The 14,831-nt window shown below is 36.3% G+C and overlaps 1 non-coding gene across 1 annotated transcript; it reads right to left on the minus strand.

Moving 5' to 3' along the window:
- Nucleotides 1-11,589: 11,589 nt before the first annotated feature.
- Nucleotides 11,590-11,660, minus strand: Trnaa-agc (transfer RNA alanine (anticodon AGC)). Its single transcript has one exon. It is a non-coding gene; the product is annotated as a tRNA-Ala (tRNA).
- Between the last annotated feature and the right edge of the window lie 3,171 nt (nucleotides 11,661-14,831).

Genomic DNA, 14,831 nt, shown 5'->3' on the forward strand with positions numbered 1-14,831 from the left:
AATAATCCATCATACTTATTAGTAATATAGGAAATTATATGAATGTTCGAAGCTTTCCATTTGGCCTTTCTGGCAACTTCTGGAATAAGTTTATGTAAGTGCAGTATATTTACAGTTTCCTAAGTTTATAGTTTTATTCTGAAGTTTATACCTACATGAATAAAAAAGGGGACTCAAAAATATTTGCTTCATTTTTTCAAACAAAAGAAATCTAAAATGCCATAAATATTAGAAAAGCTATTGTTCATGCTACTTTTAGCTAACTTATAGATTCTTTTAATTCCCTGCCTAGTATTCAATTTTTGATAACTTACATCAAAAGAGGTGATCTTTGTTTATCCCATAGAGACAAACCTACATGAGTAGGCTGACTTTATTATTTAAATGATTTTTGCTGTCAGATTTTACCCTCTAATCATCTTACTTATATTTGTAAATTTTAGCCTATACTTTAGTTAATTCTGAAATCACTTATCGTATTTGTTCTTCATTTCTCTCTCATATGATGAATGTCATTTTTAAATATTCCACACAGATTAACATCACTTTTTTCATCAGTTTTTGCAGACAATGCATAGCATTTGAAAGTATAAAATCAATCAATAAGAAACGGTTCACTGGGACCCACATCTTTAGCATATATGCAAAAATATGTCCTAAAATGTGGGGAGCCTATCCCTTTGAAGCCAGTACTATTGTCTAAGGTTTTCATTACTGGCACTAATCCGTTGAATCATAGACTAATCTGCAGAACCCCTCTGCTTCTGTGTGCAGAGACAAACTAAAATGATGACAGTTTTATTTTGCTTCTCAGACTTTGAAAAAGTTGCCCAATGTGGGTCTGCTTAATGTGTCTTGTGATGAAATACATTTGGGAATGTATTTAACCCAAGCTGAAGATGCTTTGTGGGTTCACTTTTGCTTGCTTGTGAGAATTCTCACAGACATAAATAATCTAAAGAACGTGCGAATCTGGAAAAGGAGATTTAGTACAACCATACTTCCTAATGTATTTGTTTATGGGGACTCCTGTTCCATATGAATACGTATTAACACGTGCCAAAATTAATACTCCACATTAACTTAATTTTACAAGTTAACTTAGAAAATGGAGAGCTATCAGATAACTCCCATCACTAACACATAGGAAATAGAACAAAAAAAAAGGAGGATAGAAAGAGTTTTGAAACAGGAGGCAAGGTTGGTGAAAGATGACAGAATTTTGCCAAAGTGCTACACCCTACATAGGTGGTATTGTTTGGATTTGGTTTGTCCACCAGTGGTTGTTAAGTCATAAGGGTGGTGGTGCTCCCCTAAGGAAAGATTAAGGTGGTATTCATAAGACCCCAGTTAATTACCATGGTAATGAGTTGTTATAAAAGTATTAACCTCTGGCTTCCTGTCTCTCCTTGTGATTCCTTTTGTACATGCTCCTGTCATCATCATGCCATATACCATAGGGCCTAACTAGAGGCTGAACCAATGAGCCAATATCTCAAAACTGTGAGCTAAATAAAACTCTTCTCTTTATAATGTACCCAGTGACTGGTACTTTTGTTGTAGCAACAAAAACACAGACAAACAAGAAGCAGAAAAACAGATTAGGAGGGCATCAGAAAAGCAGAGAAACCACACTTTTCAGAGAGGAGGCTATGTTGATATTTAAAGCAATGCACTGTAACTTTCCCTTGGTATGGTACCATATCTCAATCAATCAATGAAAGCAATTCGGCTCAACTGAGGATACTTACTATTTGAGTAACATCTGTCATATTCATGGTGTTGGAATAGGAGGGTCAGGTCAGAGCAAAGTCTGGTGGATGGTGGATTATACAATGTCTCTCAAAGAGACATGTTCAAGTTCTAATTCATATTCCTTTGAACATGACCTTATTTTGAAACAGGGACTTTGAAGATTTAATTCTGAAAGTGAGGTCATGCTGGGTTAGGAGCCCTTCTAATCCAATATGACTGATGTCCTTATAAGAAAAGGGATACCCAGACACAGAGACACACAGGGAGAATGCCACACGATGATAGATGCAGACAATGGAGTGATGCAGTTAAAAGCCAAATCTCTAAATGCTAGAGATTGCCAACAGCCACCAGAAGCTAAACAGAGATAAGAAAGAACCCATCCCATGTTGGTAGACAGCATGGCTCTACCAACCTCTTGATGTTAAACTTCTGTCTCTTGAGCTGTGAGACAATAAATTCCAATCATATAAGGGACTAAGTGTGTGGTACTTTGTTAAGAATTTCTAGGAAAGTCATGCAAGTCTAATTCTTACTTCTGGCATAAAGCAGGTCATATTTCTCAAACCATACCAGAAATGACCATGAATAGGACAGATCTTTGCTCCTTGCAAATTTAATATTGTAATGTCTACACAACAAAATTATATTTTCTGTGTAAGTAATGATACAGATGGAAGAGAGAAAAACTAAGTAGAGTAACAGTTATAGGGGCAATTTAATGTCTCCAAACTCATTGGCAAGGTTTCAGTACATTCAAATCATACTAGGCATACATACACGAAAAAATTAAGGTCTGTGGGAAAGGGTTTCAAATATAAACAAATGGCTATGACCTTTTGAAACAACAGTGAAAGAGAAATTGGTAAAGGATTAGGAACTAAGATATGTTTCTGTAACTCTACAAACCACAGAAAGCCATGGCAAAATGAAGAGCCGTGTACCCCATTGCTATAGTTTGGATGTTGAATATCACCCAAGACCATGTGTTAAATGTCTCAGGGGCTCTATCAGGGGTGCTCTTTGATCTTTAGAAGGTGGAGCTTTGTGGGAGGTCCTTAGGTCATTGAAAGCGCATCCTTGGAAGAGGTTTTGGGACTCTATCACTCCTCTCTCCCTCTCTCTCTTTCTCTCTCTCTCTTTCTCTCTGTCTCTCTCTTTCTCTGCTTCATGGTTTACGAATTGAGTGGTTTTTTTCCTACCACATATTCCTGCCATGATGTCCTTCTCTCATCGAAGGCCCAAAGCTATGGGATGACTCAATCTTGGACTAGAACTTTCATAACTATGAGCTAAATAAACCTTTATTCAATAATTAATTGCCTCAGGTACTTTGTTATAGTGATCAAAAGACTAATTCATATGCATACACATACACACACATACATACATACATACATACATGTATTTCTTATTTGTCAATTAGACATGTAAGTGAGGCATGTTCCAGCAAGACTCTGTCTCAAAAAAAGGGAAAAAATTTTGAATAAAAAAGTAAATGGAGATCTGTGAGCACCATTGTCTTCACAGATATAGTATAAAACTTGGAGTAGCAAGATTTGACCTGAAACAGTAGAGTATCAAATAGGAAATGCTATCGTTTTCAGTTTGTATTAATCTAGTGATTACAGGAAAACAGATGCTGAAATGGAAATTTGCAAGAGTAGGATATGCTAGTGGGTACTGTAGGGAATACCCAAATTTAAGAGATACACTGAGAAAGAAGCTGAAATGTGATGTTACTGAACAGGGATGGTCTTCAGTATTATCCTCCCTTAAAAAGAATACATTGGGCCTTTCTATCCTTGTCTATCAACCAGTATTAGAAGTGAGCTGTTGTAGGGGAGGGCCATAGTTTTGGACAAGTAGGCACTTTTTGAGTAAGGGCAATTACTAAAGAACGCAGCTGAGAGCCAATGGCCCCGTCTCTCCTGGCAACTGAGAAATGAGTACATTAGTTCAACAGAAGGCACTTGAATGACATTTCTTACACTATTCCTCTTCTCTTCTTTAAAATGGCTTGAGGCATGGTACAAACAGATATGAAAAACAAGAGACTTTAAAGGGACAATGTCTAAAAATAATTCTAATGCAAGTGTATCAGTGATGGTAGACATCAAAGCAACTGAAGAACAGGGCAGTGATTTTCCTGATAGTCAAGGGAAAAGTGAGACATGATGGGTCATATCCTCACCCTTACCAGAGAAGAAAGCAAACCGATGCCTCCGAAGAAAAGACCTTTTTTTTAGCAATAATTGATTTTTTAAAAAATCCTTGCACTTGGACCTTATAAGGTAGAACAGAATGGCATAAAGAAATAATGCTCTCAAACGCACCTTGTTTATAGCTTAAATTTCCCTTTAGGTTCTAGATTAATTTGGCCCAATGGGCAGTTTTGGTGCTGAAATAAAGTTCTAAGGCAAGACCTTAAAAATATAAATACTCCATCAACTTAATGACCTTAAAGATTTTTGATAAAAACATTTTCCTCTACAAACAGTAGTTTAATGGGAGCAGATTCCTTAACTTTTGTAACTCTGTATCTCCACAAGTACACAGTCAAATATTTGTAGAGTGAATGAGTAAATAAACAATACAATTTCTCAGACTTATGAGTGGATAGTCCAAGAATGTGTGGGGGGGGGAGGGTGTGTTTTATGATCAAGTAAGAATTTCAAGAGTGATTTCAATAAATGTTGGAATCTAGGCTGGCAGAGAAAAGGGAAATCATTTTAAATGAAATAAAATTATTGAAAACCTTGAAAAGCAGTCCAAGGAATTTGAACATGAATCATGAGAAACAGGGAGCCAACGAGGTTTCTAAACAGGGCACAAGATAAAACCATCATTTAAAATAAATTATCTTGGCAGCAGAAAAGTAAGACACAAACTTTTCCATCAAATGAGTTCTTCCCAATATGGACTGTTTAAATTAACATTTTATTTTTGAATTGAATTTAAACTACTTCTTATTGATATAATTAATTTTAGAGAACTTTTATTATAATTATGAAAATTTCAACTGGGAAGTATGTATTCTAGAAAACAAAAAAATTTTAACAAATCAGCCCCAGAAGATTTGATTGCTGACATACTTTGCACCTTTCCCCCTACACTTTACATAATCAAACTCAAATTATAGATATAATTTTGTTACTCAGTTTTAATTCCCAGTATAAAATATACATTTTTCATGCTATTAAAAGCTTTAGAAATATAATTTTAGCAATCCTGTAGCATTCACTTACATGAATCATCTACGATGTACAGAACCTCTCCTCTATTCTCAGGTATTTAAGTGGTTTCAACGCTTCAATAAGCCCCCTATATATTAATCTTTGTGAATATTTCATATTATTGCCTTAAAACATTCCTAGAAAGGGGACTTCTAGGTCATAAAATATTAATATTTAATATACATTTCCAAATTGTTCCCAAGCAAGATTGTATTAATTTATATTCTCTCCATCAGTTGTGAATGTATCAGTCGTCTCTGAAAAGTCGTCTGTTGGAAATAAAAATACTACTGACTGACAGCTGTGTTTCACCATGGCTTTCATTTACAAGGATCCTAATTTCCAGTGAGTTTGAACATTTTACTCTGATAATTATTATTTATTTGTACTTTGCTTATAAATCCCTTTCTTCTCATCCCTTTGCTATTTAACTCAAGCTTTCTTTTTTTTTTTTTTTTTTTTCATTTTTCTTTTATTATTCATATGTGCATACAAGGCTTGGTTCATTTCTCCCCCCTGCCCCCACCCCCTCCCTTACCACCCACTCCACCCCCTCCCACTCCCCCCCTCAATACCCAGCAGAAACTATTTTGCCCTTATCTCTAATTTTGTTGTAGAGAGAGTATAAGCAATAATAGGAAGGAACAAGGGGTTTTGCTGGTTGAGATAAGGATAGCTATACAGGGCATTGACTCACATTGATTTCCTGTGTGTGGGTGTTACCTTCTAGGTTAATTCTTTTTGATCTAACCTTTTCTCTAGTTCCTGGTCCCCTTTTCCTATTGGCCTCAGTTGCTTTAAGGTATCTGCTTTACTTTCTCTGCGTTAAGGGCAACAAATGCTAGCTAGTTTTTTAGGTGTCTTACCTATCCTCACCCCTCCCTTGTGTGCTCTCGCTTTTATCATGTGCTCATAGTCCAATCCCCTTGTTGTGTTTGCCCTTGATCTAATGTCCACATATGAGGGAGAACATACGATTTTTGGTCTTTTGAGCCAGGCTAACCTCACTCAGAATGATGTTCTCCAATTCCATCCATTTACCAGCGAATGATAACATTTCGTTCTTCTTCATGGCTGCATAAAATTCCATTGTGTATAGATACCACATTTTCTTAATCCATTCGTCAGTGCTGGGACATCTTGGCTGTTTCCATAACTTGGCTATTGTGAATAGTGCCGCAATAAACATGGATGTGCAGGTGCCTCTGGAGTAACAGTCTTTTGGGTATATCCCCAAGAGTGGTATTGCTGGATCAAATGGTAGATCGATGTCCATCTTTTTAAGTAGCCTCCAAATTATTTTTTATTGTCATAGGTCTTTCATTAATTTATTATGTAATAAATTAGTCTTTTTCACTTATTTTTTATGGAGAACATACAAAATAATTTCATTTTCATTTGTTGATTTTATTTTTATGATTTCCTCCATTTCTTTGAAAGTTGTCTTTCTTTTATCCAATTTAATAGTGATTTACCTTTGTTGTTTGTATATGCTTTTAAAATCTAAGTTTCAAAAATTAATTTCTTTTGCTAAGAAGTGTGAGATAATATATCTCAGGGATCCTGGCTGGAAACACTGAAAAAGTAGGTTGCTGGTACCACCATGCCTAGAGAACAATCAGCCCAAGCAGCACTCACTCATTCACTTACTAACTGAGGACTTTTGTCTAGAACTACCAGGAGTAATTTTTGAAGTCGAGGTGATTTCCTTCCATGTACCTTCAATGGGGCAGAGAGACAGTTTCAATGTTAACTTCAGAGGTTATAATTCATAATGTAGGAAATCTTTCAAAAAATAACTCAGTGCTCAAAAGATGTTGAGCTGACAAAAATGGCAAATCCTCCCCATAAAAAAGGACATAAATAGATCATTTTTTCAGGTGACTTGCTGATTGTGACCAATACTATTTATTAAATAATCTTTCATTTCTTCATAAATGTGCTATACCTTTATTATAGCATACTAAGCCATCACCTGTACACAGGTAAGTTTCTGGTTTGGCCAATTTTTAATGGCAGTTTTTAATATTCCCTCAATATTTAGGAATTTAATATAAGCCTAAAGCTAGCTGAAAGTGGGACACCACACTATGCACAGGTACACCGACGGGCATATGCACAGGCATGTGTGCACACATACAAGCACAGGACTTTCTAAATATTCTGCAACAGTGATTTTCATTTGTATGCATCCTGCAATTTGAGTGTCTTCATAATTATATTATTTAGCATCTTTTTATCCTCTAATAATTAAAATTAATCATAGTGCTCAAAAACCATACTCTTAACCAACACTGTCTGTGTTATCCCCACTTTACAAATGATGAAAGAAAAGAGGAACTTATCTAGCTAATGTCGTAGATGCATGAACTAATATACACAGACAACAGACAACAGTTTCTATCAGTTGCCATCTTCCAGAGCTGAAGCCAAGCATGTGTGCACTTTGTTAATAATGCCTTCCCCCCAGGTGGCTTACATTCCAGTTCATTGAGGATATAGAATAATCAAGCTCATGATTTACAAAATCACTTAGCACACATTACTCTAATTTCCACCAATATCACATAATCAGAACATCAGAAAAAGTCCTCAACCCTCAAGAAATTGAGTAACTATTTTTTTTTTGTAAATTTGTTTTATTTAGTGGAGTGTAATAGGCTTGACATGTAAGCTCCTTTATGGTTCTAATTTAGAGTTTATGGTGGAAAAGGAGTTCAAGACAGAAGTTAAGGAGTGTGCATTCTATTGGGTTTTGAATGAGGTATGGAAAATGGTAATGATAGCATGGAGAATGCAGGCTTCTTTGTCCAACCTGTGTACGGTGCCCGGGGGGTACAAGGCTCTGCCTGAGCCTTTTTGACTCTGAAGAATACAGTTTACTGCGAACAGTGCTGTGATGAACATCAGTGTACAGGTGTCGCTGTTGAATCCTGACTTACAGTCCCTTGAGTAGATGTCCAAGAGTGGTATGTAAAATAGGTACAGTGAGGTGAGGGCAGTACTGCTGGGAAGGGGAGGGGGAATGAAGGAGATTAAGGTGAGGGTATGTGGTTGATGGACTTCATATACTTATATGAAACAGAACAAAGAAACCTCTCACAATTGCTTTAAGTGGGGCGGGAAAGAGATTGAGGGGGAGAGACAATGGAGCGCTCGCTGTAACTAATGTACAATATAAGCCTAATTGGAAATGCCACTTTGAATCCCCTCCCTGTGTAGCAAATATATCCTAATAAAATTTTAAAAAATTAAAAATACAATTAATTATCCTTGGTTTGTTTTAAAGGTAAGAAAATAGATGAAGCAATTTTTCTTACCCCATTGCCATCTTCAAGGTTTGTGATTGTCTTACCTGTGAAGGACACAGAGCAAATGCTTTAGAAGCTATTAATTTCCCTTTGTTCTTCATACTTATAGTGGATCCAACTTGGGCATGGTTTTGCGATCCAGGCTTCCTTGTGTGGTCTCATGGACCAGAAAAGCTTAAATATTTCAGTATTGCTATACTAAACTTCCATTTTTCTGAGTTTTATTGTTAATAGTAATGAACATTCCAAGGACTAACAAGTTCATTAGAAATGTAAAATGTAGTCAGAATAAAACATTAGCAAAAACATTCTCAAAATTTCCGTAGTTTTTCAGGGCAGATCCTGAAATGCATTATATTTAATTGCAAAGTTATGAATTAAAATTATTTTGGAAATGAGTCACTAGTAACAAATGTGCATCCATGGAATATGTTTTTACTGCTCTGAATTCTTCCTTCCAAACTATAAACAACAGCTCACGCAAACTCCATCAGAACACATTGGCAGCAACTAGTAGGGAAGTTAATAGAATTTTCTCTCATCTAGAAACATAGGAAGAAATTGAGGAAATTGATACTGTGTATAAAGTGATTGATACACTAGGGGGTGGATTCTTTGCCTTCTATCAACATGTCTTCTTTCCCTGCTCCCTAGAGTGGGATGAACTATTTTAATGGTCCTGTGTATATGAAAGTGATGCTCACAAAAAGATTCTGGGGAGGATGGGGATAGGCTTGGTGGCTCATACTTACGATCCCAGCTAATCAGGAGGTGGAGATTGGGAGGATCAAGATTTAAAGACAATTAAAGAAAAAATTAGCAAGACCCCCATCTCTACAAATAAGCCAGACATGGTGGCATACATCTATGGTTCCAGCTACATGGGAGGCCATAGGTAGGAAGAGAGTGGTCGGAGGCCAGCTCCAGGCAAAAATATGAGCCCCTACCCGCAAAACAGCTAAAGCAAAAAGCAGCTGGATTTGTGGCTCAGGTACTAGATTGCCAGCCTAACAAATGTGAGGCCCTGAGTTCATACCTCAGTTCCCCACTCCACAAGTAAAAGATTCTCAAGAAAAAGAAATAGAGAAGAGAAAGATAAGGAGTTCACAAATGTAGGAACATTGGAAGGAGAGAAGACTTTCAAAGAGTGGCCTTAGACAAAGCCCACATCCTCTTATTTATTCAACAACTCTGACTCAAGACTAAAGTGATTATGCTGATATGTAGCAAGGATGCCATTCAGGGATGGAGTAGTCATGGAGGGTGATGGCTTTAGCAACGGAAGAGGTAAACTTAGATAACCCTTACCAGAACAAATATTTTAAAAGATGATTAGCAAAAGTAGTAATAGTACTTTTACAATGTCTTTGAAAGGTTATTTTTTATAAAGTACAGACTCACATCTACAACTTTGTAAAGGTCATTGTGTGACCAACTGTGTTATTGTATTTTAAAAATGAATTCTAAAAATTAAAAAATATAAATTAAAAAATTAAATTTGATTGGAAATACTCAAATGAATATTTAAATACTTACAGTGTACATATTATAAACACACAATCAGTTGTCCTCACTAAAGATGAGCTGGACAAACATTGAAAGTGCTCTCTACACAAGAATGAAAATAGAATTTTTAAACTTGTTGAAATCACCATAAGAAAGGGTCTAAGAGAAAAACAGAGATGAACCAATTTGAGTTATAATACATATATACATGGGAATGTCACAGGAAACAACCTGTGTAGCTATCTTAAACAAACAAAAATGCCATTTTTTCTTTTACAAAATCAGAGACTAGGAGGGCGGAACAGGTCCTGTCCAGAGGGCTGGTACCAGTGGGAGGGGGAAGGAGGTGGGGAAAGGGTGAAGGAGGGTGAATTTGGTGCAAATACTGTGTACACATATATGTAAATAGAAAATGTTACCTGTTGAAACTATTCCAGGGGTGGAGGGTGGGGAGATAAAGGACAATGGTGGAGGGGGTGAATTCAAGTATGATATATTTGATATGGTATAAGAACTTTTATAAATGCCACAATGTACCCCCATCCAGCATAGCAATAAAAAGAACTTCTAAAAAAAGAGTACAAATCTAATCATGAATTACTAGCCAGCTGAGTGCATCCATACCAACTTCTTTTTATTAAAAATTATTTATAAAGGCTATCCATAAATTAATCAAATCTTATTAACAGTATTAATGCTAATTATAGTAATAATAACTTGCTTTTTCTTGCTGTTATTGACTAAATGTTTGTGTCTCCCCAAAATTCATCTGCTGAAACCCTAATTCTTCTTGCAATGGGATTAGGAAGCGGAGCCTATGGGAGGTAAGTAGATCATGGAGACTTGATGAATAATATTAGAGGCTGTGATGCTTAATTTTATGTGTGGACTTGACCAGGTAAGGGATGTCCAGATAGCTAATAAAATAGGATTTCTGAGAAGTTCCCAGAAGAGATTACCGTTTGAATGAATAGACTGAATAAAATCCCTCTCACTAATGTGGGCAGGCATCCAATTTACTAAGAGCTGGAAGAGAACAGTAAGGGAGAGGAAGAACAAGAATTCCCCACTCCTCTTGATCTTCAGCACCTGTCTTCTCCTGCTCTCAGGCACAAGAACATGCAAACTCTGGTTCTCGGACTTCAAGACTTACAATAGCACCCATTATCCTGGTACCCAGGTTCTAGACTGAGACTGAACCCCACACCAGTTTTCCTCTGGAAAACTCCATCTAATTAATTCTCCTTACAAAAGGAACCTCAAAAAGCTCTCTAGCCTTCTTTTCCAACATTGAAGACTGTAGTCAGCAACCCAAAAGAGGGGCCTCATCTGCAGATAATCTCAGATTTTTCAGCTTCCAAGACTGTAAGACATAAATTTCTGGTATTTAAAACCACCTAGCTTATACTACTTTGATTTAGCAGCTGGAACTCACTGCCACTTGTATCTTCTTAAACCCCTTTAGGATATCTTCTCTTTTTTTTGTATTCCTTTAATCTTTATAGATTGTTTTAGTTAAAAATTTTTACTCCCATTTTTGGCAAAAGTCAAGTTTTCAAGAAAACCAACTTGCTTTCAGTTATGAGCAGTGCTTTTCTGAGGCAGGCTACATGAACCTACTTCACTGGTTCTCTTCCCTTATATACAAACAAATATATTGCTTGCTGCAGCTGATTTTGACTGACAAAAGAAATAAAACAGTTTGTGGGTATGGTAGATGAGAGAGGTAGACATGATTAAAATATCCTGACCACCTTAATTTTCAATAACCTTTTTTTTTTTGTCAGTGCTGGGGATTGAACCCAGGGCCTTATGCATGCTAAGCATAAACTCTACCACTGAGCTATACTCCCAGCTGTTAAATAACACTGTTAACCGCAAGTGCAAGCAATAGTCCCTCAGATATGAATCATTCACCAATACAAGAGGATTAAATGAAAACACTGTATTGCAAATTATATTCATGATGTAAATTGTGAGTATGGGATAATTCCTTCCCAGGTCACAAACTGAGTGCACAACTTGATCCATCATTCTCCAGACAGAATTTTACTCTGTAGATGCATTGAGGAATTAGGACTAGAAATAGCACTTCTTTGCCTATGCAAATAGGCAAACTCAATCCCAAAATAAATAAATATCCTCTGAGGGTCTTTCTTTCCCGTCACTGTGTTAGGCTGAGGAGTTGAGAAAGCAGAACAGTTCTTTGTCCTTAAGAATTTGCATTTCAGTAGGAAAGGCACACAAATACATAATCATAGTAGACTTATATTATGAAAGCAAAAAATTCCTGGGTCAAAACCAGGTCCCCTGAATCTCAAAAAATTGCATCATTGTCAATAAATATGTTTTTCCCAAATTTATGTTGTTGCCCCATACTGATTCTGTTATATCTTCATCCAAACAGGCCAAACGTCAACAGAAATATCCAAAGCATCTCACAAAACATCGCATATTGCATGTGAGTTTAATGAGGTTCAATGTTTATCTAATATTCCCTTCATTTTGGTTTCTTCTTCAGGTAAATATTAAAATACACATATTGAGTGCTGAGCATCGAGCTGTAGTAGAGAATGAAGGAAATAGCAAATGATATAAATCACAGAAATTCAAATGTGTGAGAAGCACAGTTTACTATGAGAGAAACAGGTGAGTTAGTAAAGAAATGAGCAGTGTTTTTACAAAAGGTGTTTCTTGTATGGTTTTCAAAAATGCACAAGTGGCTAAGCATATTTGAGGCCAAGAGTTTTATGAAACACCCAAGGACCGGGGAGGCTGTCTTTACAGAAGGACTAGCAGAGCTTTTGCATACTGGTGAAAATGTGAATTTCAAAGAGAATGCATTGCGTGCCACAGTTTTCAAAAGTATTTGGCTAATAGAAGTGTTTATCAGGGATCATAATACTTTGGGAAAGTCAAGATGATGCCTTAAAAAAGTACTATTAACTAAAGACATTTTAGAACTAAGAAGATAGCACTATTCTGACCTTCTATTTTAAGACATCATATTAATGCAAAAATTCTTTCCTTGCTGAAAGTTGGAACAAATTCCTTAGCCTGGGAGATTTTCCCCTCAAATAGGAAGAAATATGTGTTAGCTATTTTTGAGTAGTAGGAATGTAAAAAATGTATATTATTGAGAATCAGAGACTTTTTTTGTCCTTCAATAACTCAAAACTTCTTTGTTCTTCTGAATCAAATTTAGTAAGTAATTAGTGCATAATCAGAACCAGTTGCAGCATCAGACTCTATTTAGTTAAAGTGCACTTAGAAATACATAGAAAGACAGATAATCTGAATTATGATGATGCTAACTTTATAAAGTTCTGTTGTTGAAGAATGTATGATGGATTTAAAGATCTTTTTTGCTCACTTCCAGAAAGCCCTTGGTAATTAATCTTCCTCTCTAAGTTTGGTTCAAGAGTATGTCTGAAGTAAATGGCAGTTTTCAATCAAAATCTAGAAATACTAGAAATTCAATTAGAAATACAGAAACAAAACTGGATTCTCATCCCAGGTATTCTCTCTATCAAAGTGAAGGAGTAGGCAAATTGTTTTACCTCTTTGAGTCGGATGTGCTCATATTCCCCTTCAATTCTCCCTACCTCTGGGTCAAATTTCATAGCATCTTCCAAGGATGAGGAAAGTGGTATGGCAGCTCAAATCATTAGCAGTTGTTTGAGAAATATAATGTTGATATAAATGCTTCTTTACTTGCTATGGGGTTATGTACTGATAAATCTATTGGAAACTGAAAATACTGTAAATCAAAAATGCATTTAAACCACAAACCTACCGAACATCATAGCTTAGCCTAGCCTGCCTTAAATAGGCACAGAACACTTATTTAGCCAATAGTTGGGCAAAGTTATCTAACACAAAGCTTATTTTATAATAAAGTATTGAAATTTTCCATGCAGTTTATGGAATACTGTCCTGAAAATGAAAAACAGAAAAATTATTTGGGTATGCTTTTGCACCATTGTAAAGTCAAAAACTCTTGAGTTGAATCACCATGAGTCAGGGACCTGCTATACTCAAATAAGTAGAACAAAGCTACATAAACCAGAGGAGATGCAAGAAAAATGGAAAGAGAAGAGGAAAAGCAGCTCTACTACCCTCTACTGTCCAACTATAGAGATATTCATTTCCACCTTCATTTTTTGTCTTTTCTCATAAGGATGTATTATTTGTACAAAGAGGTTTAATTATGTATCACGATCTAATTTGTCCCTTCTATTCCTCACCTTCATCCCCTCTTCCTCCTTCTTAAAACAATTTCAGGAGGTTTCATTGCTCTATTTTCATATGTGAGTACATAGTACCTTCACCATATTCAGCACCATTTTAGCCTCTCCTTTCACCCTTCCCCTTCCTGCTGATTCCACCCCCAAGCAGAAACTGTTTAACATTCACGTTATTCATTTTTAAAGACGAGATTCTGCCTATGAGAGACAAATGTGGTATTTGTCTTTTTTAGTCATCCCCAGTGCACTTGATCTCCTCTGATCTTGGAAGCTAAGCAAAGTTGGGGCCTTGCTGGCACTTGGATGGGAGTCCACCTATATTTCTTATATATCTTTTACATAAAAACTGACAGCCCAGTTTTTTTTCCCACTATAGTAGGAAACTGCACTGATACAGAGGTTCCCACACTTGAGCGTGGGAAGAGCTGAAGGGCTTGATGAAGTGAGGGGTCCACTCCTAGCATTTCTGACTTGGCACATGTAGGAGTGACAGAGAATTCAGGTTTCTAACAAAGACGTATGTGACAGCAAATCTGCTGGCCTGGACCATACTTTGAGAACCATTCTCTACTGCTGAGTTCTCAACCTTGATTTTATGTTTGAATTAACTTGGAAGTTTTGTAAAAATACCAAGCTACTCAGCCAATTAACTCAGAAATTTTAGGAGGTGAAATCCAGGCATAGATATTTTTTTAAAGATCCTTGGGTTGAAAAACAATGCTCAAGAAGAACAAAAATGGTTTACTCTTTGATATATTGAAAAATGACTCGGAAGA

Source organism: Castor canadensis, chromosome 9, assembly GCF_047511655.1.
Source record: "Castor canadensis chromosome 9, mCasCan1.hap1v2, whole genome shotgun sequence".
NCBI classification, from domain to species: Eukaryota; Metazoa; Chordata; class Mammalia; order Rodentia; family Castoridae; genus Castor; species Castor canadensis.